The sequence below is a fragment of the Lactuca sativa genome, chromosome 3, assembly GCF_002870075.4.
Source record: "Lactuca sativa cultivar Salinas chromosome 3, Lsat_Salinas_v11, whole genome shotgun sequence".
Classification (NCBI taxonomy): domain Eukaryota; kingdom Viridiplantae; phylum Streptophyta; class Magnoliopsida; order Asterales; family Asteraceae; genus Lactuca; species Lactuca sativa.
In genome coordinates this window covers 156,333,674-156,358,627 of record NC_056625.2, presented here as the reverse complement: position 1 = coordinate 156,358,627, position 24,954 = coordinate 156,333,674, and positions in this window count along the sequence as shown.

Below are 24,954 nucleotides of genomic sequence, written 5' to 3'. Positions count from 1 at the left end.
TCGTCCCAAAATCATATATTGCGGAAACACGGGTGTGTGTTGCGATCAAGCTGAGCCCTTCCTTTCCAAAACAATGATACCTGAAACCATAAACAAATCTGTAAGCATGAAGCTTAGTAAGTTCCCCAGAGCATACCCCACACACAATCCACATATCATATTAGCTCTAAAATCTATCTCTACCACATATCACATATCACATTAATTGTCAAAGCTATATCTAGGCCTGGCAATGGAGCGGGTTTTGACCCTGATCTGATCCAAACCCTTAAGAATTATATGGGTTTGGAGCATAGTTTTTGATTCGTTTACCCGTTAACGACCCATACCTGCTAACCCTTTTATTAAAAGGGTCGGGTATGGATCATCACTGATCCGCTCCATTTATAACCCGCCCCTTATAAATTTTGAATTATTGGTTTATATTTTATATTTCTTAAAGTTTAATTTTAATTCCAATCGAAAGTCTAAAAGGAAAATGCCAAAGTCCAAACTGTTTATACATAAGAATGGAGCAGTCGACTTCTAGACTTCCAGTCTTCTACTAAGAATTATGATGATATTTCATTTATATTTCATCAAGCAATCATCATATTTCATTCATAAATCAATAAATGCATTCATCAACTGAAAGAAAGTTTGTCATTGCTATTCTCTATCACTACAATTGACAGTAAAAAAATAAATCAGTAGTTACTACAATAGATATTTTTAATTCCAATTGGAAGTCCTCGAGTACGTACTGTGTTTTCTAAATCATCATTTTTTTTTATTTAAGAAATATTATTTTATGAATTAAGTAATATGTGTTTGATAATTCAAAAGGCCTATGGGTTACGGGGCGGGTTTGGATATCCGTTGATTCGGTGGATAAGGTATGGATTTGATTATTCAAAACCCTACGGGTTACGGAGCGGGTTTGGATCGGATTTTGAAATTTGTTAAAAGGGTTTGGATCAAGGTCGATTCAACCCAAACCCGCCTCATTGCTAGGTCTAGCTACCTCTACCACATACCACATATCATATTAGCTAGACAAGCTATCTCTACCACATACCACATATCATGTTAGCAATATAGCTATCTCTACCGCATAACATTAGCTATAAAAGCTATCTCTACAACATAACATTAGCTATAAAAGCTATCTCTACCACATATCCCTGCATAAGGATGCCATGAGCTCCCCCACATGGTCTTACACCTAAGTGTCATGGGCTCCCCCATGGTCTTTCCTTGCTGGACAACCATGGGCTCGCTCACATTGTCTTACATCCAAGTGCCATGCCCCCCCCCCTTCCATGATCTTTCATGCAAATATCACATAGACAAACAACATAGCATATAGCATATAACCAACTGGCATACCACGTATCTCTACATCAACTAGTGTACCATATAATACAAAATGGGCCGGCCTTTGTGCCTTCGACCCATTGGTATGGTGAGGAGACTCACTTCGCACTGCTGAATGGACCATTTTACCCCTAACCTAGCTTGATTCAAAACCAAGGCCCAAACTCACACCATGAAGGCCTAAAAGCCCAATAGTCAACCAAAGCCCAACATATGGCCCAATTTTCCAAATTGGGCCCAAACCTCTACATGGATTTAATTTAAGGCCCAACCAATTATTCTAGTCCAAACAATTGGCATTCTGATGGCCCAATAGCTAATAATCCTCAACAACCAATTATGGCCCAAGCCTCTCTAATGGGTATTATCCTGAAGCCCAATAATTTCCTTTAGTCCTTAAATATGTTCCCAATTGGCCCACAAAGGCCCACAGCAGCTTAGTCTAATAATTAGCCCAGCAAGCATCCAAACCCAATTAGGGTTTTTCACATAAAATGACGATTAGGGTTAAGTGTTCTTACTTAACCCATTAAGGACTTAATTCATTAAGTCCAAACATACAATGAAATCGGGGTTGAGTCATTACTTCACTCCAGTTGTCCAAAATGCAGGGCCCGATAAGTCCAAACCAATAATTCCAACCTTAGGGTTTTCTAAACCCTAATTAGGGTTTCCAACCCAATCATAGCCCAATAGGCCGAAAACTAAGTCCTTAGATCAATTAGGGCTTCATTAGGCCCATTAGGGTTTCACTCGGCCCATTAGGCTTTCGTTAGTCGGGCACCACCCACTACCACCTCGGGTAGTGGTGGTCAACGGCAGCTCACGGAAGTGGCCACCACCTCACGGTGGTGGTTAGGGTTCTAGTCCAATCGAGTCCAAGCATCCAAAAAGCAACCAACACATGCAAAAGCACACTATTACCCAACACGACGGTTCGTGGCGGCAGCCACCACCTCGCGGTGGTGGTTTTGAGTTTTCTTATTATCATACTAGCACCGATTACAATTTACAACACAAATCCCAAATAAACACACTCACAAACTAAAATGAACACACACACACACACAACCACCCTTGTGGTGGCCAGCGGTGGTAGATGGTGACAGCCACCACCTCACGGTGGTGGTGGTTGTTCTCGGTTTTCCGGCCAAATGAAATCACATACACTACAACCGGGATACACATGCATTTTTGCTTGCAAAGTGAACCCAACACCCAGCTGTGGTGGGCGGCGACGACTGTAGCACACTAGCGACAACAGCGGCGGCCAACGACAGCAATCGTGGTTGGAACGTAGCGATACGAGGTTGGGGAAGATGATGGTTAGCCATCGTTGGAAGCAACAACAAAGGGCCATATTGTCTCAATCCTCCACTGCCCTTGGATGGATGTCAGATTCGTAGATTGTGGTTTCGCTAATGACAAGATAACGACGATGATCGGCGTTCCTAGCGGGATACCATCGACGTGAATGGCGGCAGAACAATAGAAAAGGTGGGGTGTTTCCGGGAATGGCAGCAACACCCGCGAAACAGCCGCATGGTGGCGATAGCAACGATGGAACCTAACTGCAACACCCTCGACTGATCTTCACCTAATACCAGAGTTGATCTCGGTGGTTCTTCCAAGCTACACCCGGTGTCCGACGACGTAGTGATGGTGGTGTTTCGATGGCAAAAACGGCAGACAACACAAGGGCGGCGATTTCGGCGGTTGGCGACCTCAACGGAGGTGGAGCGGCGCCGAAGGTCAAAAGAGTGAAGGTGGCATCTGGAGACATTTCCCTTAGGGTTAGGGTTTCGTAGGGTTTATATACCCGGTTATGAATAACTTTCCCATATTTACATTATCATTCCCTCTAACCTAATTCCTTTCAAATAAAGCCCATAATTTACCAATTAAACCCTGCCCCCTGAAACCCTTTACAAATTAAGTCTGGATTTTACAAAACAGCCTGATAACTCCATAAAATCTTTTCAAACTTAATCCAATATTTACTTTTCAGTCCCTCTCTTCAAGATTTTATTTCAATTTAAATCCAGAATTTTCCAAACAACTCTTAACCTCCAAAATTCTTTACAAACTAATCCGGAAATTATACTTAACCCCGAAAAAGCTAACTTATGACATGTTTAGCCCTTCGTTCTCTAAACATTACAATTTAAGTTACCATTTACTAGGAATTGTGTCATTTAGCCCTTATGACACAATGGTAACTTATTACGGATTTAGGGCAACTATTCGTTTATTAAATTTTATCCATTTATTTATTTAATAAAAAGGATGTCACACCTTCGGTCTCTTTCAATCGGTAACTTGCCTAGCATATCAGGGTGTTGGACTACCTCTTCGATCCTGTCGACCGGTAATCTTGCCTAGCATATCAAGGTGCTGGCCTACCCCTTCGATCCTATCGACCGGTATTTGGGGACTATTTCACCCCTAACACTACCACATAATATCATTGCACATATATCATAATCTATCTATCGTAACTAGGTACTAACCACCCCTTCGGTCCTTTCGACCGGTACTGGGTCTATCGTACCCCTCCTATCACATATCACATAACATCATATCATACTACCATATAATCATAACAGATAGCAACATACCAGATAATTATCACAAAGACAATCATATATACTCTAATTCTTACTAGTGGGTCGGCCTTGGTGCCTTGGACCCACTTCTACTGGAAGGTAACTCACTTCATAAAACTGATTGTCGAAACTCACAAGAAGGGATCCCTAATAGCTGCTTCGATGACTCCCGACTATCATAATCATAATGACACTCAATAAAAATGTATAACACAATTTAGGGTACAATGACCATTTTACCCCCTTGGTCTAAATTGAACCATTCATATGGCCCATTGCTAACTTATTAAGTCCAATGCACCCATGGCCCATTAAAGGCTCCCTAAGTGCCTACTAATGGCCCAATTTTCCCAAATCTTGAAATGGGCCTTTTCACAAGTCTAATAAGTCCTTAGCCCAAAATGAATAATCTTGAGTGGCCTAATATGGCCCAAAAGGACCAATAGTTCTAATTCCAAATTCCTAGGCCTAGATCTATACTCCAAAGTGGGCCACGGGGTGCAATAGTCCAGGCCCAATACCATAAGGCCCAAAAAGCCCAATGTAGCCCTTCTGCATGCGTACGTGTGGCGTACATGGCACGTACGCCTAGCGTACGCTGGCCTTGACCAAAACGGGGAGTTGACCCAGTACGTGCAGCGTACCAGGGTGTACGCTTAGTGTACTGACCAGCTTTCTTGGGACTTCATTTGTGACTTAATCCATTAAGTCTTCACGTCCAAAATATAGATCCACATCCTTTAAGACCTCCTAATCCATAAAGTTACAAACTTTATGTGCTTGAATGCATGGTTGGGGTCAAAACATGATTTTGGTCCTTTTAACAAGCTTTATGACCATCAAACACTTGCATGTTTGTGGCTTAACCATCAAGGTATGATTTTTATTACTCTAAGTGCTTCTAAGAGCCCAAAAGGACAACTCTTATGTTCTAAAACTATCAAGACTCAAGCAACCTCAACAATGGAGTCCAAAAGTGACCCAAAACACCCCAAAATCAAATCTAAACATGCAATGATCAAGTTTGAAGCTTGATTCCTCAAATAAGTAAGTAATGGTGCTAATCTCATGGATCTACAAGCTCCCTTTTAATACTTGATCCTTCTTCAAGCTCCTTTCTCTTCTAGACACCAAAACAACACTAAAATGCTCTCAAGTGGCTTCTAAATCACAAGAATACACAAATGTGAGTTAGGGTTTTCTTGGTGGCTGTAGGAGGGTGAGAGGGAGGCTGGACCAAAGGCTTTAAATAGGGGTCAAACACTAAAAGTTAGGGTTTTCACCTTTGCACGCGTACGCTACGCGTACCCTTTGGTATGCTGGGCGTACGTTCATGGCCTTCCCGCCCCATCCTCTCGAGCACGTTGCACGTACCTAGCATCGTACGCCCCGTGTAATGCTCTTCTCAGCCCAAGGCTTAAGGCCCAACTATCCTGGCCCAAACCAACAACAACCCATTATTCAATAAAATAAGTAGATTTAATACCTATAAATCCCAGATGTTACAAATCTCCCCCACTTGAATTAGAATTCGTCCTCGAAATCCGTTTCTGCTACTGAAAATAACTCGGGGTAGTGCTCCCTCATCTCATCCTTCGGCTCCTACGTCTAATCTGAACCCTTGTGGTGTTGCCACCGCACCTTCAAAAACTCTACCTCCTTGTTCCTTAGCGCCTTCTTCTTCCTATCTAGAATGGCTATCGGTCGCTCGATGTAGTTCAGGCTGTGAGACGAGGAATGTACTATGAATCTGGCTAAGCTCGGCTAGCAGATCCAACTTATACACCACCTTGCCCACCCCGGTTGCAACTCTAAAAGGACCAATGTACCTAGGGGCCCAACTTTCCCCGCTTCTTGAACTGGATGACACCTTTCCGAGGTGACACCTTCAGGAGAACCATATCCTCGACCTAAAATTCCAGGTTCGAACGGCGCTTGTCGGCATAACTTTTCTACTGACTCTGAGCAGTCTGAAGCCTGCTCCTAACCTGCTGGATCCTCTCCATCGTCTTGAGTACCACTTTGGTACTCCCCATGACCATCTTCCTAAACTCATCCCAGCATATCGGGGTCCTACACTTCCTCCCGTACAACATCTCAAAGGGAGGACGATCGATACTCGCGTGGTAGCTGTTGTTGTAGGAAAACTCTTCCAAGGGAAGGTAGGTATCCCAAATACCACCGAAATCGAAGACACACGCCTGTAGCATATCCTCCAAGGTCTGGATGGTCCTCTCGCTCTCACCATCCGTCTGCGGGTGAAAAGCGGTGCTAAAGTGCAGACGAGTACCCAACTCGTCGTGAAACTTCTTCCAGAGTCTGGAAGTGAGCCGTACATCTCTGCAAGAAATCACGGAGACTGGCACTCCATGTCAAGCTACCACCTCTTGGATGTAGATCTCGGCCAACTTCTCGGCCGAGATGCTCTCCTGGATCGGTATGAAGTGTGCACTCTTGGTCAACCGATCCACGATGACCCAAATCGAATCCACTCCTCGTGCGGTCCTGGGAAGCTTTGTGATGAATTCCATGGTAATATCTTCCCATTTCCACATAGGGAAGTCTAATGGTTGAGTCTTTTCATGAGGCCTATGGTGCTCTGCCTTGACCTTCCTGCAGGTCAGGCATCTCTTGATGTAACATGCTACATCCCGCTTCATGCAGGGCCACCAATAATCAGGACCAATATCTTTGTACATCTTCGTCACCCCGGGATGAATAGAAAACCTGGATTTGTGCGCCTCCTCCATCAGCACTTGGCATACACCTCCATGATACGGGACCCACACCCTACGTTGTAGTGTCAACAACCCACATATATCATAGTCGAAGGAGGAAACCTGCCGCACACTATGCTCGCTCTTCCGATGTTCCTCCTTCATCGCCTCTTGCTGGGCTTATTAGATCTGCTCCAACAGTGGAGTCACTACTGTCATCCGTAGGCAAATATCTCTGATCGGGGCAGCCTTGTGGCTAAGAGCATCGGCCACCACATTGGCCTTCCCCGGGTGGTAAAGGGTCTCATAATCATAATCCTTCACCATATCAAGCCACCGATGTTTCCTCATGTTTAGATTCAGTTGATCCATAAGGTACCTCAAACTCTTGTAGTTCGTGTAAATGGTACATTGGACCCCATAGAGGTAGCGTCGCCAAATCTTGAGGGCGAAGACAACCGCCCCCAACTCCAAATCGTGCGTCGGGTAGTTCGCTTTGTGAGCCTTCAGCTGCCTCGAAGCGTAAGCGATAACATGCCCTCTCTTCATCAATACCGTGCCTAAACCTGAGATGGACACATCGTAGTATACCAAAAAATCGTCTACGCTCTCTGGCAGGGTGAGGATCGGCGCCTCACATAGCCTCTTTCTCAAAGTCTCGAATACTGTCTGCTGTTCAGGCCCCCATCAAAATACATCGGCTTTCTTCATCAGTCAGGTCAAGGGGATGACTATCTTGGAGAAATCCTGAATGAATCTACGGTAATAGCCTGCCAATCACAGGAAACTCCAAATCTTGGATGGAGACTTCGGAACCTCCCATCTCATCATGGCCTCTACTTTAGTCGGGTCGACCAAAATACCGTTCAGGTTGACAAGGTGCCCAAGAAACTGCACCTCACGCAACCAGAACTCACACTTGGAGAACTTGACATACAAGCTCTCCCTCCTCAGGGTATCCAACACCTCCTGCAAGTGCTCCTCATGCTGCTCTTGCGTCTTGGAGTAAACCAAAATGTCGTTAATGAAAACTATCACAGACCGATCCAGCGTCGGTCTATATACGCGTTTCATGAGGTCCATGAATGCGGCAGGAGCATTGGTGAGCACGAAAGGTATCACCACGAACTCGTAGTGGCCATAGGGAGTCCGGAAAGCAGTCTTCTATACATCCTCGTCACTGACCCTCATCTGATGGTAGCCTAAATGCAAATCTATCTAGGAAAACCAAGATGCCCCCTGTAGCTGGTCGAAGAGATCATCAATTCTCAGGAGTGGGTAACGGTTCTTCACCGTTATCTTGTTCAACTCCCAGTAGTCTATACAGATCCGATGCGACCCGTCCTTCTTCTTCACGAACAGAATTGGGACTCCCCAGGGTGAACCGCTCGGTCTGATGAATCCCTTGTCTAAAAACTCCTGTAGCTGTGTAGACAACTCCTGCATCTCAGGAGGAGCCAACCAATACGGTGCCTTGGCTATCGGAGTCGCACTAGGGACCATGTCTATCCTGAACTCTACTTGTCTCTCCGGAGGTATCCCAGGCAGCTCCTCCGGGATTACATCTGCGTACTCTCGCACCACTGGTACATCGTCCGCCGTCGTCCTACCCACCTCCCAGGTACCCACCTCCCAGGTATCCGCACTGTGGCCTTTCGCCCTGAATCGCTAGCTCTCCCCCACTTGGGGTCCTGACCCGAACCAACTGCTACGCACAATCCATCACTGCCCCATTAGGGCTCAACCAATCCATGCCTATAATAACCTTGTTCCCATGTAACGGAATGGGAACCAAATCTACGAGGTAGCGCTTGTCATACAACCTCAACACACAGTCTATGAAAACCTTTGATGCTCTGACAGATCAGGCGTCAGCAATCTCGACCTCTAATGGATAATATAACGTCCCTGAAGACTCGGAAAACCTCTTTCTAAGTGCGAGAGAAACAAAAGTTCGGGTAGCCCATGAATCGAATAACACTTGTACTGGGATACCGTTCACATGGAGCGATCCTAAACATAACACATAGATACAACAAATAAATATCATTATTGACATGAAATAAAAGTTAGGGGGAAGAAAACATACTCGTCACCACATCAGGTGCGACACGCGCCTCCTCAGCGGTCAGCTGGAAGGCTCGGCTCCTCACCACCGGAGCATCTGTCTTGCCCTGGCGGCCATCCGTAATCCGCAGGGTCGCTAGATTTGGCGTTTCTGTTGTCAATCTTAGGTAGTTGGCCTTTTTATTTCCCTCCTAATTACAATGAAAGCAAATCAGTTATGATGTCTGAAAGGTGGGGGAAGGGGCAGTACAATCCCTACCAAAGTGCCCAAGCTTGCCGCACTTATAGCAGCCCGAAGATCCCAGTCTACAAACCCCCTCGTGAGTCTTTCCGCATTTCCCACAGTGGCCTCGGTCATGCTGGCCCTTCGACCTAGTGTCAGATCCCTTGATTTTCCTCCCTGAAACCCCAACAACCTGCCCAGTCTCCGCCTTCCTCTTCCGGATGTGCTCAATGTCAATCTCCCTCTCTCTCGCCCTGGCTATCATGTCCTCTGAGGTCGGACATGCTGAGTAGCTGACATGTTTCCGGATGTCAGCTTTTAGCATATCATAGTATCCGGTCTTCCTCGTCTCCTCATCCCTCGCATACTGAGGCACCAGTAAGGCCCTCTCCTTGAACTTGGTGGTAATCTCCGCCACTGACTCTGTCATTTGTATCATATCAAGAAACTCTCTGGCAGCTGTTGAATCTCCACAGTTGGCGCAAACTCCGCCTTGAACCTGGTTACAAAATCTGACCAAGTCATATTCTAAGTGGTTGGGGCTCCTAACGAATCACTGACCGCCTCCCACTAATCTCGATCTCGGTCTCTCAAACACCCTACAACATATTGAACCTTTGATGCCTCAGGGCAGAAGCTAGTCAACTGTGAAGACTCGATGTCTACAATCCACCCCCTGGCGACAATGGGGTCCTTCACCCTGTGGAAGTCTGGGTACCACATCCCCTGAAATCCTTGAAGGAGAATGCGTGTGTCCCTGTGTGAGTGGCAACCATGTCACTCTGGAATGCCCTGAGGCGATCCTCCATCAGCTCGATAATCCCCTCCTTGATCTACCTGAAAATCACTGGGGTCGACTCGAGGATGCCTCTAGTGATCTTAAAAGCAATGAACTCACGTAGACCCTCATCAACTGGCTCGACACCTGATCCCGAATCTGATCCTGAACCGGATCCTGATCCCGATCCTCCTGCTCCGTGACGCGTAATCTATCTTCACTTTCCTTGACTCGAGTACGGATCCTCTGCTTTCAGTAGTACGGGCCCATACTACCTTCCACATCTATCCGTACTTTCCTCAAGGATTGCCTTGACTTCACCAAGTCCCTTCTACTATTACTGCTTACCGCACTAATCTCATCCTAGGCTTACTCTAGGGTAACTCTCTCTCTCCAACCCACTCTCCGCCATCAGCTGCATAAGAAGTCCCTGTCATCTCTTCCTAACTAGCTAGCGAATACCATTACATATTACTAAAACCAAATAATTCTTCGAATGAGAGGTCCTGCCCTACAACGGTTGGACTCAAATAAGAGTTGCAGAATAGGGCTAGACCTAACCTTCTGAAATTATTTAGTCCTCATAATATGTAACTTAGTGTATTCGTCTACTAGTTAATTAAAGATAACTAGAACTCCTAAAAAACATGAAGCAAGCAGCATTCGAGCATTGAGTACCCAAACCAAGCATATCCTATTCAGGTCATCGTATCACGGTCTAATCAGTTCTAGCATGAAATTCAATAAGCACATAAAGCAGGCACGTAAGGCATCTTCCTTGATCCTTATCCCTTATCCAGCATGAAGTTCACATAATCATATCATATCATAACATAAAATGTATGGGTATCTTGGGGAAAACTTACTTGAGCTCGGTCGGTTGCACGCATCACACACCTTGTTCTTTTCAAAGTTCTTTTCTCTTTTCATTTTCTTTTTCAAAAATGATTATACTTTTGAAAAATTTTATACCAAGTCCTTAGTTTGAGTTCAGACACACCCAAGAGTGCACCCGAATCCCTCAAACCAAGGCTCTGATACCAACTTGTAACATCCCAAATTTCAAGACCAAACATTTAGTTTTTAATTATGTTAATTATAAAAATGTTTACTGAAAAACATCATCAATATAATATAAATCCATAAAACATAATCACATGTCTCAGAAGTCATATCATCAATAGTAATAATAATAATAATATCATAATACAATCCCATGGATATCAAAATGCGGAAATCACGTGTGTGCGATGCGCTTCTACCGTGCCAGTTCCTTCCCCTTCGACGAAGAGGTACCTGAAACCGAAACTGAAAACCGTAAGCATAACGCTTAGTGAGTTCCACCATCATACCACATACCATACATAACACATACTGTCTAACACATCTGGGTACTGGCTACCCCTTCGGTCTCTTTTAACCAGTAACTTGCCTAGCATAGCAGGGTGCTGGCCTACCCCTTTGGTCCTGTCGACCGGTAACCTTACATAGCATATCAGGGTGTTGGCCTACCCCTTCGGCCATGTTGACCGGTGTCCAGGGACTATTTCACCCTTACCACTACTACATAATATCATAGTACATATATCATAATCTATCTATCGTAACTGGGTACTAACCACCCCTTCGATCCTTTCGACCGATATTGGGGTCTATCCTACCCCTCCTATCACATATCACATAACATCATAGCATACTACCACATAATCATAACAGATAACAACATACCGGATAATCCATAAAGTCTTCACGTCCAAAATGTAGATCCAGGTCATATAAGACCTCCTAATCCATAAAGTCACAAACTTTATGTGCTTGCATGCATGCTTGGGGTCAAAACATGATTTTGGTCCTTTTAACAAGCTTTATGACCATCAAACACTTGTATGGTTGTGGCTTAACCATCAAGGTCAGATTTTTATTACTCTAAGTGCTTCTAAGAGCCCAAAAGGACAACTCGTATGTTCTGAAACTATCAAGACTCAAGAAACCTCAACAACAAAGTCCAAAAGTGACCCAAACAGCCCAAAATCAAATCTACACATGCAATGATCAAGTTTCAAGATTGATACCTCAAATGAGTCAGAAATGGTGCTAATCTCTTGGATCTACAAGCTCCCTTTGAATCCTTGCTCCTTCTTCAAACTCCTTTGTCTTCTAAACACCAAAACAACACTAAAAATACTCTCATGTGGCTTCCAAATCACAAGAATACACGAATGTGAGTTAGGGTTTTCGTGGTCGATGTAGGAGGGTGAGAGGGAGGCTGGACCAAAGGTATAAGGTCCTTTAAATAGTTATCAAACCATCAAAGTTAGGGTTTTCAACTCTGCGTGCATACGTTGCGCTTACCCTTTGGTACGCTGGACATACGTGTATGGCCTTCCCGCCCCATCCTCTTGAGTATGCTACGCGTACCTAGCATGGTACGCCCCGCATAATGCTTTTCTTAGACGAAGGCTTAAGTCCCAACTATCCTGGCCCAAACCAACAACAACCCATTATTCAATAAAATAAGTAAAAATAATACCTTCAAATCCTGGATGTTACACTATCACCCGTCCTCTCTGCATGAGGACTTCTCCCAGTCCCGTGATGGATGCGTCACAAAACACAACAAAATCCTCAACTCCCTTCGGGATAGTCAAGACTGGAGCCTCGCAAAGTTGCTATCGGAGGGTCTCAAAGGCCCTCTGCTGCTTAAGGCCCCACCGGAAATCCACTACCTTCCTCGTCAGACGAGTGAGGGGTACCGCAATCTTGGAGAAATCCTTTATGAATCTCCGGTAGTACCCAACTAATCCCAAGAAGCTCCTGATATCCAAGGGAGATTTCGGAACCTCCCATTGCATAACTGCCTCGATTTTGGCCAGATCGACCAAAATCCCCTCCTGGTTAATGAGACGGCGAAGGAACTAAACCTCTCGTAACCAAAACTCGCACTTTGAGAACTTGGCATAAAGCCGTTCTTGTCTCTAAACTCCCAATAACTCTCTTATATGCTACTCATGCTACTCGCGGGTCTTGGAGTACACCAAGATATCGTCTATAAATACAATGACCAAGCGATCGAGCATCGGTCTGCAGACCCAATTCAATAGGTCCATAAATATTGCTGGTGTGTTGGTGAGCCCAAACGGAAACACCACGCAATCATAATGTCCATAACAAGTCTGTAACGTGGTCTTCTCCACGTCCTCCTCTCTAACACTGACCTGATGGTACCCGGACCTTAGGTTTATCTTGGAGAACCAAGATGCTCCTGCAACTGATCGAAAAGATCATCTATCCCCGGGAGTGGATAACGGTTCTTCACCGTCAACTTGTTCAACTCCCGGTAGTCAATGCACATCCGGTGTGAACCATCGTTTTTCTTGACGAAGAGGATCGGTGATCCCCACTGAAGAACTGCTCGGACGAATGAATTGCCTGCCCAACAGTTCTTGCAGCTGTGATGACAGCTCCTGCATCTCTGGTGGTGCCAAATGGTATGACGCCTTGGCGATAGGGGCCGCACCTAGCACTAGGTTGATCCTAAACTTGACCTGCCTCTCCAGAGGCACTGTGGGTAACTCCTCCGGAAACATGTAAGCAAATTCCCTGACTACCGGAACCTCTGAAACTGAAATTTGATCCCTGACCTGCTTATCCATCACATATGCTAAAAAACTCGCATACCCGTGCTGAATGTACTGTCGAGCCTTGGCGGCTGAGCAAAACCCTGATCCCAATCTGGTGCCCTCGCTATAGACAATCAGTTCTCCCTACTTAGGGTTCGAACTACCACTCATTGGCCTTCGCATTCGATCATGGTTCTAAAGCGACTAAGCCAGTCCATACCCACAATCACACATACATCCCCTATGGGAATCAGAATCAAGTCGATCAGAAAAGATACCCCAAAGATCTTTAACACGCAACCCCGATAGACCGAAGAAGTGGAAGCCTCGTGCTCACTAGCGATAGAGACTCGCAACGGACACTCTAGCTCTCTTACTGTCAACCCGAACTCCTTACTGAATGACTGAGAAACAAACGACCGACTTGCCCCTGAGTGAAATAATACCAAAGCAGGTAAGCATAAAACATATATAATCAGTAAGATAAGGGATAGAAACATATCGACAATCACGTCTGGTGCTGCCCTGGCCTCCTCTGTTGTAAGCTGGAAGGAACGTCCCTGGACTCTTGGGGGCGCTTCCCTACCCTAACACCCGTCATTAATCCTCAGTGCAGCCGGCGTTGGAGCCTACACTGGCCTGGCAGCGAGCTGTGGACAGTTGGTCTTCACATGGCCAACCTAGCGTAAGTGGCAGCAAATCCTCATATCATGAACTGGGGCTGTCTGGAGACAATCCTTCGCAAAATGCCCCTCCCTGCCGCATATGCAGCACATGCTGCTCAATCTGAAAACCCCCGAGTGACCCTTCCCGCACTTGCCACAAGTGCGGCCTTGTTGTCCCCCTAACCTGGAATCAGCGGTCTTAGCCGCTTTGGCGTTGGCTGTGACTATGTCGGGGCTGCCGCTGCTCCCTCAACTGCAACTCAATCTCTAACTCACGCTGCCTACCGACCTCCTATAACTCTAGAAGCGTGTCACAATGTTGGGTCGCCACAAACTGGATGATGTTAGTCTTGAGCATGCTGAGATAACGTGTCATCTGAGCCTGCTCAGAAGTAAACTCCGAGAAAAACATCATCCTCTCCGTGAACATATGGGTGATCTCGGTCACCGTCTCACCATCCTGTCTCAGCTCCAAGAACTCCTGACCTAGCCGTTCTCGCTCGACCCGCAGAATGTAGCGAGCGCGCAGCATATCCATGAATTGATCCCAAGTAACCGTAGCTCTCTGATCATCAGTGTAAGATCCAATCATCAACCTCCACCAGTCCTTTGACCCAAACCTTAGCAAGTTCATGGCACAGCTGACCTTCTGGTCAATAGGACATGAACATGTGAAGAAACACTCATCCACAACATAATCCACCTCACGTCCTTGATGAGGTCCTGAATCCCATCAAATGTAGGGGGCTTTGTGTTATCGAAGTCCCTATACTGAAAAGCTCGACTGGTTCCTCCCCCTGCCGTTGTGTCAGCTGAAGTAGCTATTTCGGCAGCCATTTCCACAAGGGCTGCATAATACTTGTCGAAATACTCAACCATGGTGGTCTTAATAGACCCAAACATCTCCGGCAGCTGTGCCCAGAACAAAGTAGCAACCTCATCATGCAGGATCTCTCGAATCCTAGCATCCTGATCATCAGCCCACATCTGACCAACAACCTCGGGCATTGTCGGTCCGTCTTTACCGCCATCTCCTGATCCTGATCCTGATCCAGATCTAGTCACAAAAAGCCTCATAACCACCATACTGAAAATATACCAGGAAAATATCAGATAATCTGTATAAATAACGGGAAACCAACTCCAACAAAAACACTAGGGGTTGTGATTTTCTTGCTACGCGTATGGGTCCTGCGCTTTCAGTACTACGAGCCCATACTACATTCCACACCTACCCATATTTGTCTTAAGTATCATCACAACGCCCTAAAAATATACATAAACATAGAGAGCGCTCAATCCTCACTCCTAGAGGAATTCTAAATATCTCATACTGGCCCACCGACCTCGCACAACCCACCCATGAAACTTCCACCAACCCTATAGTACTCGTGTATGCTAACCATACATAACACTGGATCTTACAGACAGTCGAATACCCAGTGCTACTTTAAGCCCACAATCAGACAAGGAACAGGAAATAAAGTCAAACCAAATATTCATAGGATATAGAATCTTAGGTATGTACAACTATGATCCATACACTAAGCAACTACAGTAATGTTGTCAATTTCGTGTAAGCAAAACCCTAGGCTATCAGACATCATATAATCAGGCAATTCTATCATGGAATTCCTGAAGATCCCTAGCCGAGTACTAGCATGTTATTCTATCATATCACAAAACCAAATAATCCGTAAGGTATTTTGGGATCTATTCGCGAGCTCCGACTGATCGTACACTTGCATCCTCCTTTAGTATTTTGAAAAGCATTTGAAAAATCATTTTGAAATTTTGTCCTTAGTTTGAGATTGGAGACACATGAGAGTTTCCTCCAATTCACTCAAACCGCTCTAATACCAACTTGTAACATCCATAAAAATCTCATGCCAAATTTAAACTTTTATAAACATTTCAAAACCAGTGATTATTACAAAACTTGTTTTCAAAATAGTATAATGTTAGAGTATCCCAGAATCAAAACATGTAAACAAAGAGAGGTGTACGGTTACACCTTCGCCTTCCTGCGATCATCAGAAGTACCTAAAACAATTATCGATAAATGTAAGCTCGAAGGCTGAGTAAGTTACCCCCAAAATACCAACGCCATAAAACATATCAATAACATATAAGCAGACAACATGCATAATGAGCCTTTAGCCTAACAGGAATGCCCCGCAGGCCTTCAGCCTATCCGGATCGCTCTTTGAGCATTTGGCACGTCTGGACCAGCTCGTAGGGCCTGAAGCCTATCAAGACCGCTCACCAGGCCTTCGGCCTGACTGGACCGCCTTGCATGGCCTTCAGTCTATCCGAACTGCCCGAGGTATGTTGGCCTACCGCACAAAGAAGGACCGCCTCAACCCAACCCCTAATCAAACAATCATGTGCACATAAATATCATACGCTAACATATATAATAGTCAAACCGATCTAACAAATCACTAATCATAGCAACATCCTATAACCAGGATACAGACCTAATCGGTCACTAACATAACATCATCCTATATACTAGGATACCGACCTAACCAGGTCACTAATCATATCACCATCCTAGCTACCAGGATGTAAACCAATAAGCATATCATGCAATAACCAGGATACAAAACCGAAAAGGGTCGGCATTGGTGCCTTAGACACAGTTGATATAGTGAGGATAACTCACCTCACAAGTAGCTCAAAGTGATAAAGTCAAACTCCACCAAATTCAACTCCAAGTCCAACACCTACATCCACCAATGGTTCCCTTCAATTAATCCCAAAATTACCAAAATACCCCTAGAAGTCAAAGCGGTCAACCCTTGGTCAAAGTCAACAGTCCATGTTGACCCGACTCATTGAGTGCAGCTAGCAACTCGTCAAGTTCCTTAAGAACTCATAAATCACCAAAACCCTAATTGACTCGCCGAGTTACCAACCAACTCGTCGAGCCTTTGCATGTCTAGATGTCGGGGGAAAACCCTAACTGACTCGTTGATTTCTCTTAGTAACTCGCCTAGTCCATGCAGAAATCAAATTCGGGCAATCTTCATTCGACTCGCCGAGTCGGTTATGCGACTCGTCGAGTTCATGCAGTCCATTTCTTATCCAGATGTTTTTAAGCCGTCCTAAGCTCCATATTGTACATCCAGCTTCCTAAGGCACAGATTCCACGTAAATTTGTAAACTTTACGTGCATGTAAGGTCTTAAAGGATTATAATCACTAAAACCAAGCCTAGAATGAGGGTTAGGTCATGGTGAGGGGTGTTGGATAAGGTGTCTAAGTCCATAACTTATTTGGTATATACTTGACCCGACCGGCATGGTCCATTTGGGTTGCATCTCATCCAAACTATTATGGATAATTTTATGAGAGTTATACACATATGTTTATTAATATATTATGAGTTATAATATATTAATATGAAGTTACGTTATTTAATTAGTTTTAGTCTTAAATTAATCATGAATTAATTTAGAGATTAAAAGGAATACTAATTAAATTATGGGCTATTTGTTTTATATAGTGTGGGCTAATACTCATTTGTTAATGGGCTAGGCTTATGTGGAAGTCCATGGATGATCCATGAAGCTTTTAACCCATGGATCCTTGGAAAAGGAAAAGACATGGGTTATTAGGGTTTCACCCTAACCATGCATACTATATAAGCATGCTTATGGAGCATGAAATGAAGCCTAAGATACACTAAGAGAAAGCTAGTGATCTAGTGTGTGTGTGCATGTGTGTGGCCGATTTATACAAGGTGTATATACTCTCTCAAAGTTTTCCAAGAGTTTGTGGTGTTTGTGATTCCATTTGAGGCATTCACACTATTGGTGCTTGGCCCTCAAACTCCTAAGAACCCAACACACCAAAAGGTATGTAATCTCTTCTAACTCTTTTATGTTGAAATGTTCCCCATGCCATGTTAGATAGGTTATAAACCTTGGAAAATTATTATTTTGCATGTATTTAGACAAACATAGATCCAAGGTTTATTAGGGTTGCATGCACACTTAGGAAGTGTTAGATTGCTCAAAACCCAACAGTGGTATCAGAGCCTAGGCTTGCTTGTTTGATACTTGATGCAAAATAGTGATAAAAGTCGAAATCGTTGCTGTCTGCATGCTAGACTCGCCGAGTCCATTGGGGGGGCTCGCCGAGTCCAAGGCAAACTTCAACCTACTCGACGAGTCCGTTCGTGCACTCGGCGAGTAGGATCGAAAGAATGCAGAATCTCGACTTTTGCTGCTGGAAATGTACTAGAAACATTACCCTAAATTGTTTTGGTGTTGTAAAACTTATTTAGTTGGTGTAATGGTTGTTCTAATCTATTTACAATAGCATATATCAAAATTCCATGATTTTATGTGTTCATATATTTCTTGAATTTTGATGATCATGTTCATGTTCTTATGAATTTAGAAAATGATAGGAATTATTTGCTGAATTGTTTAGAATTAATTCTTTATCATTTATGTGTTTTAATGGAGTCCATAATTTGTCCTCAAGTTATGGATTACCAAAGGTCACCTTCATTTAACACACACTTAAAACACATAAGTTACATGAAAATGAAGAGTCTTCATTTTTATGAACCTTTAATTCATAAGTTATGAAATGAAGAGTTTTGCAAGGTTACAAAATGAAGAGTCTTGTGTCATTGAATTTTTTTTTTATGACTCCATAACTTGTCCTCAAGTTATGGAAATTCAAGAGTCACTTCATTAATAAATAAATAAATAAATAAAGTGTAACCTTAATTAATTCCATAAGTTATAAAAATAAAGAAAAGATTAATTCTTTTATTGGTTTAAAGTCTTCCATAAGTTATGGAACTTGAAGAGTTTTTTGGATTAAAACTACTTTAAACACATAAGTTATGGAATTAATTAGTTTTGAATAGTTTCAAAACTTGCCCTCAAGTTTTGGAATTTGTAAAGTTTCACACACTTTAATAAACTTTAATTCCAAACCTTAGAGTTTTAATAGTTAAAATTCAACCCTTATACTATTTATAACATTAATGGTTAATTATTATATATATGTATAAGAATAAGTCGTTTTACCGTTAGTAGGCCTCATTCACGAAGCCGGTCTATAAGGTGGGTATAAGGTTGTTGCCTATAAAATGGCGACTTAATGGGTGTATACTCTCACCCACCGCTTGCTTGATCGGTGGAGGGTCGTTAGCCGAACGGGTAGGACAATGACTTTAAATTCTCCCTTCATTAAAAGTATTAATGATAAATACTAAAGTAACTAAAATCTTAATAATTCCCAATCTTAGTTACTTTAGGAAAAATGTGAATTTGGTGCTAACCCATGGAATTCACACTTTGTACCTTACCAAGTCGTTGGTGGAGCGTGTGTGGTTAACCGGCACACTAACTTGGACTAGTAAGGACCACGAAGGGTGACTTAATGTTTGTCATAGATCAATGGAGCGTGTGTGGTTAACCGGCACATTGATTAGGTGATAATATTAAGGGTACCAAGTGAATTGGTATGGTTATTCACACCTTGTTTTGTGATCCTCGGCATCCCAGTCACAAAATTTGAGAGGGCACACTCGAGATTGAAACATGCCATTGAAAAGTTCAATGAATCTCAAAAGATCTAGGAATTTCAAATCCAATTAAAACCTAATAAATTATTTCGTTTTTCATGGTGGAAATTGGTGAATCGTCATTCGCCTACCTTCAAATATTTTATAGCTTGGATTACGGCATCCCTCTTCTAAGTTATAAAATAGCTTGTTGGGTCCTAGCCTTAATATTTCATATTGGGTGTCATATTAAGGACTTTAAATCAACTATCTTGAATATCTCCCAAAACATGTCTGGTTTAGACATTTATGATCTTCCCAAATCTCTTGAAGATGATGTTCCTCAACATCATGCTTCACTTCCTTTATCTCCTCCAATTATTCTCCCTCACCCACAAGTTCTTGAAAAGTTTAAAGTCACTCAAGCCCTATTGGCAAGTTAAGGTCTTGGTGTGGTCACATCTTGGAGATGTAGTCACATATTGACAAGACGGGAGAGTTGGGTGTCAAAGTCTCGTGAAAGTTGGATGTTCAATCACTTTCTTAGTAACATAGCGGGTCACTTTGGGACTACTATGAGACAGACTATGACACGAGCCTTAATGATCTTATCTATTTGCTTTGTGCTGTGGAATCAGCAATGATTTGGAACACTAGTAAAGCAAATTTTGTTAGAAGATCAACTTCCCAAACCTTAAATGGACATTGGCAATGGTAGCATTGGATATCTAGAAAAGCATTTCTCTTCCCAATGGAAAGGGATCGGCCATAGTCAACTCAGTTGACCAAATGGTAAAGAGAAAGGCTAAGTCTGAAATAGTCTCATGTGCCATTATCAAAGGGTCTCCATATGTTTATATTGCCAAAGAAAGGGGCATTGGTTGCGAAGCTGCCCTATTTACCTGAAAGGTCATAAGGTTGATCAAGTCAAGAGGTTTGACTCTACTTCGGGTAAAATACACTGTATAACTCTGTTAAGTTCCTATTTGGAGATTCTTATTACATAATGTGAATGGGTCACATGCTGATGTCTTTTAAGAATCAAAGAAGAGATAGGAAGCTTAAAGTAAGTATATGCTGATTCTGATTGCGAAGGTGGGTTTCGATCGCATGGTTCGGTAATCAGAATTTTGAGCTGTTGCTTAAGAGTTATAATATATTGCTTGTGAATAGATAACAACAAGGTTTTCATGTGGATTGTAAGGATAAGTTTTTCCGCAAAGTTTTAAAATAAAAGAAAAAAAGGTTTTAATTTTATTTATTTTAAAAATATCCTTACAATGGCATCGGTGGAAAATTGTTGCTTATATGTTTCCAGTAATAGCAATATTGGAAAGTGGATTTGATTCTTTCATTTGTGGTAGTGTCTGAATTTACCAAATGAAGAAAGTTTTTCATCACCCAAGTTTCAATTGGACAGAAACTTGGAATCATACAAGTTGTATTGTATGATGAATGAGAATTTTCATCTTTGAAAAAATTAAGACTAATTCTTTGATCACATGTATATGTGAGTCAATTGAAGGACTAAGGAATTAGGTACACTGGGTGTGCGCTGGTCAAGGTCCACCACAAAGATTGATTTGTCATGATTTACTAAAGATTAGTAAATATGATTATACTTATAAGGTTAAGTATAATTTTGTAACATTGGAAAACGAATAAGAAGAATCAAATTAGGCAGAAAGATAAAAGTTTCTCAAATCTGAAAGGACGGGAGAGTACTTTAGTATCAGCTTTGTGATCATCTTAATGATTAAGAAACCATATCAAAATTTGTTCTCTAAGAAAGTCTTAGTGCATTCTTATGACTAAGAAGAAGGGATCTTGTAATTGTTGAAATGGTTAAATCAAGAAGATGAATCATACTTCGTTCCAATACAAGTCTTGGAGTCATACTCCAAGATTGTAATTTGAGTGACATGTCTTAAAGAAGGTTTAAAACACTTATCAAATGTAAGAGTAAAATGTTTTCTACTCTTGTACATTTGAGATTGGTAAGTTGTGATGTCTTGGATGAGACAAAGACCAACTAAGACCAATTGTGTGAAGTGTTAGTCTTGATAAGAATCCGCACTATCCCTTGAATATTTGTTTTATCAAGGAATGGTTCTTGACTAGAAAAACTTATATGTCAAGAGGACAGTGGGAGCCTTAAAGATCCTGAAAGAGTTTCAAGATTTAATCAAGAGTAAAACCTGTAATTTATCACTAGCACACGAATTAAGGTTCGCAACCTATCGCGTTGACATAATTCTTATTTCTGTACCTACTTCAAATAAGTTGAATTTACATGTGAGTTATCAGAGTTCAACTTGGAAGCATTGGTGGGCCTTGTGTTACCAAGGTGACAAGAAACTAAGATTGAATAAGTTTAATCCATGTAGGGCTGAATTTGTCACTAACCTTATCTTGTGATTATGGTTTTGACAAATTCGCATGGATAGGAACTCATACACTATTAAATCTAAGTGTCATAAGGTTTCTCTCCGATTCATGAAAATGATGGTGAGGAAATGCTTTCACTAAATAGATTTTAAGTAGATATCAATTGTGTCATTTGCATTTTCAAAAGTCATTAGTGGAGCGCGTGTGGTTAACCGGCACACTAACATGGACTTGTGAGAAATGGCAAATGCCTAAGAAATTGAGACTATGATTACGGCATCCCTTTTCATAGTTCTGAAAATTGTTTAGACACACATGTGAGCTATCTAAGAAAGGGTGTATGAATCTAAATTTCAGAAGTCCAACAGATTTTTGGAAATGTGTCAGAGCTAGTGGGAGCATAAGTGTTATGCTGATAATCATCATGTTAGTGGGAGCATGACTATTATGATTAGTATTGCAAGCTAGCAATGTTAATTATAGAAAACAAAGTTTCAATCCGTGAAGTTGCAGGGGTTGAAAAGTTGTTTTGCTATAATTAAGGGAGAGGAAATTATACTTCATGTCAATTCTAAAGCTTAGATTGAGATTTTAATCATCTTTAGTCAAGAATATATGTGAATTTTGTGTTGGAATGGTTCAACTTGAAGAAATTCTATATATATTGCATTTTCAAAATTCGATTATGATTACGGCATCCCTCTTCATAGTTAAATTTTGAAAACATGGCAAATAAAAAATATTGTAGCAAAAGACTGGTCTAGTGTCATGTCTTTATGTCAAACATCATGAATAGTATCCCATATGCTTCGGATATAGGATCGATTTCATGTGCTATAATATTCATCCTTTCTAAATTTTCCAAATGCTTAAGGCATTTAGAAGGGAAAAGTCTAGAACTGGATATGACTAAAGTGATTAAGCAATTGTCGAGGACAATCTGAGGTTCGCCAAAGATTGGTTGCTCAGGGACATTTGGAAGTCTAGTGTTAATTTTGGTAGGACCATATCGACATTTTCTGAAAAGAGGTAACTCTTGTTCGGAAGTGATAGTCAAATAGGACTATGGAAATGTCTCCATAGGTGGAAGTGATTCAATCTATGAAAGATTAGGAAACTTAATGCAAAAAGGATGTTCCCAAGGAGCTGATCTCCTTTGGAATGCTCTGTAATGGTTGTTGTCAAGTCTTTCTGACTTTGTGCATAATCATTACAAGAGGATCAATGCATATAAGTTTAGAATCTAACAGATTTCAGTAAATGACATAAACTTGGAATTCTTGCATTTACAATAAGGATTTGGGATTGTGAAATGAGTATCATTGGAATCATGTTCAATTGATCTATATCACAATGTAAGGATCATAAACAAACATAGTGTGCATACTTGGGGTATGGCATAACTATTGTTTAGAAAAACAAAGTGTACATGCTAGGAGCATGGGACGACTGTTGTTTTTATTCAAGTCTTAAGTTGATATTTGAAACATTGAATAATGTGTAATCAATATGGTGATAAATAAAAGGTGTTTTTATTTATATTCAAAAGGGTTCTGAGACCATATTAGATTCGATTATTATTGTGTTTCACTTTGCATGTTTTGACTTCCAAAATAGCTAGGTTATTCTTTTCGAATGACTAAGTTATTTAAACACTCCACAGTCGTTCATATGTTGGAAGTAGGTATGAATCAAGACTGTCATGAATCGGGTTTGTAGATGGCTAAATGAGTTTAGACATGGCAATGGTTGCTGCAACATTCATGAGTACTCATAAGTTATGAGTATTGGTATAAACCCACGCTCACTTGTATCACTTCATGGAATTTATCTCGAGTGATCGTGAGACGATAATATCATATAAATCTTCAAACCTAGAGATATGAGTTGTTACCTATGAGTTGGTTGTGCATTGATTGCACGTAAACGCATCAGTAACTTGATGTTATAAAACGTGCCTTTGTGTACAATTCAACAAGTAGTAGAACAAGCATATGAGTCGAAGTTTATCTGTTCCTTCTAGAAATAGAAGCGATATCTGGGCCCCTCGATGATTTTGTTGTGACCTATGTACCGGCCGGTCAGAACTGAATTGATGTGTTCGATTAAGTTCTTTGTCAAACAAATCGAAAATCGGGAAACAAACTGCTGGACAATAAGTACGACGTTGTTCCATGTATTTGTCCGGCTGATATCATGAGAACAGAGGATTATGTGATCACTTATCTAAAATGGCGCTTCATAGTTCGACAGAGTCTTCATTGTTCGAGGGAGTTTTCGAGAGCTACGATTGTTGGTTGGTTCCTGAAGTTATAGGCAAATATAGTTATTAGACTTATCCAAGTGGGAGTCTGTTGGATAAGGTGTCTAAGTCCATAACTTATTTGGTATATACTTGACCCGACCGGCATGGTCCATTTGGGTTGCATCTCATCCAAACTATTATGGATAATTTTATGAGAGTTATACACATATGTTTATTAATATATTATGAGTTATAATATATTAATATGAAGTTACGTTATTTAATTAGTTTTAGTCTTAAATTAATCATGAATTAATTTAGAGATTAAAAGGAATACTAATTAAATTATGGGCTATTTGTTTTATATAGTGTGGGCTAATACTCATTTGTTAATGGGCTAGGCTTATGTGGAAGTCCATGGATGATCCATGAAGCTTTTAACCCATGGATCCTTGGAAAAGGAAAAGACATGGGTTATTAGGGTTTCACCCTAACCATGCATACTATATAAGCATGCTTATGGAGCATGAAATGAAGCCTAAGATACACTAAGAGAAAGCTAGTGATCTAGTGTGTGTGTGCATGTGTGTGGCCGATTTATACAAGGTGTATATACTCTCTCAAAGTTTTCCAAGAGTTTGTGGTGTTTGTGATTCCATTTGAGGCATTCACACTATTGGTGCTTGGCCCTCAAACTCCTAAGAACCCAACACACCAAAAGGTATGTAATCTCTTCTAACTCTTTTATGTTGAAATG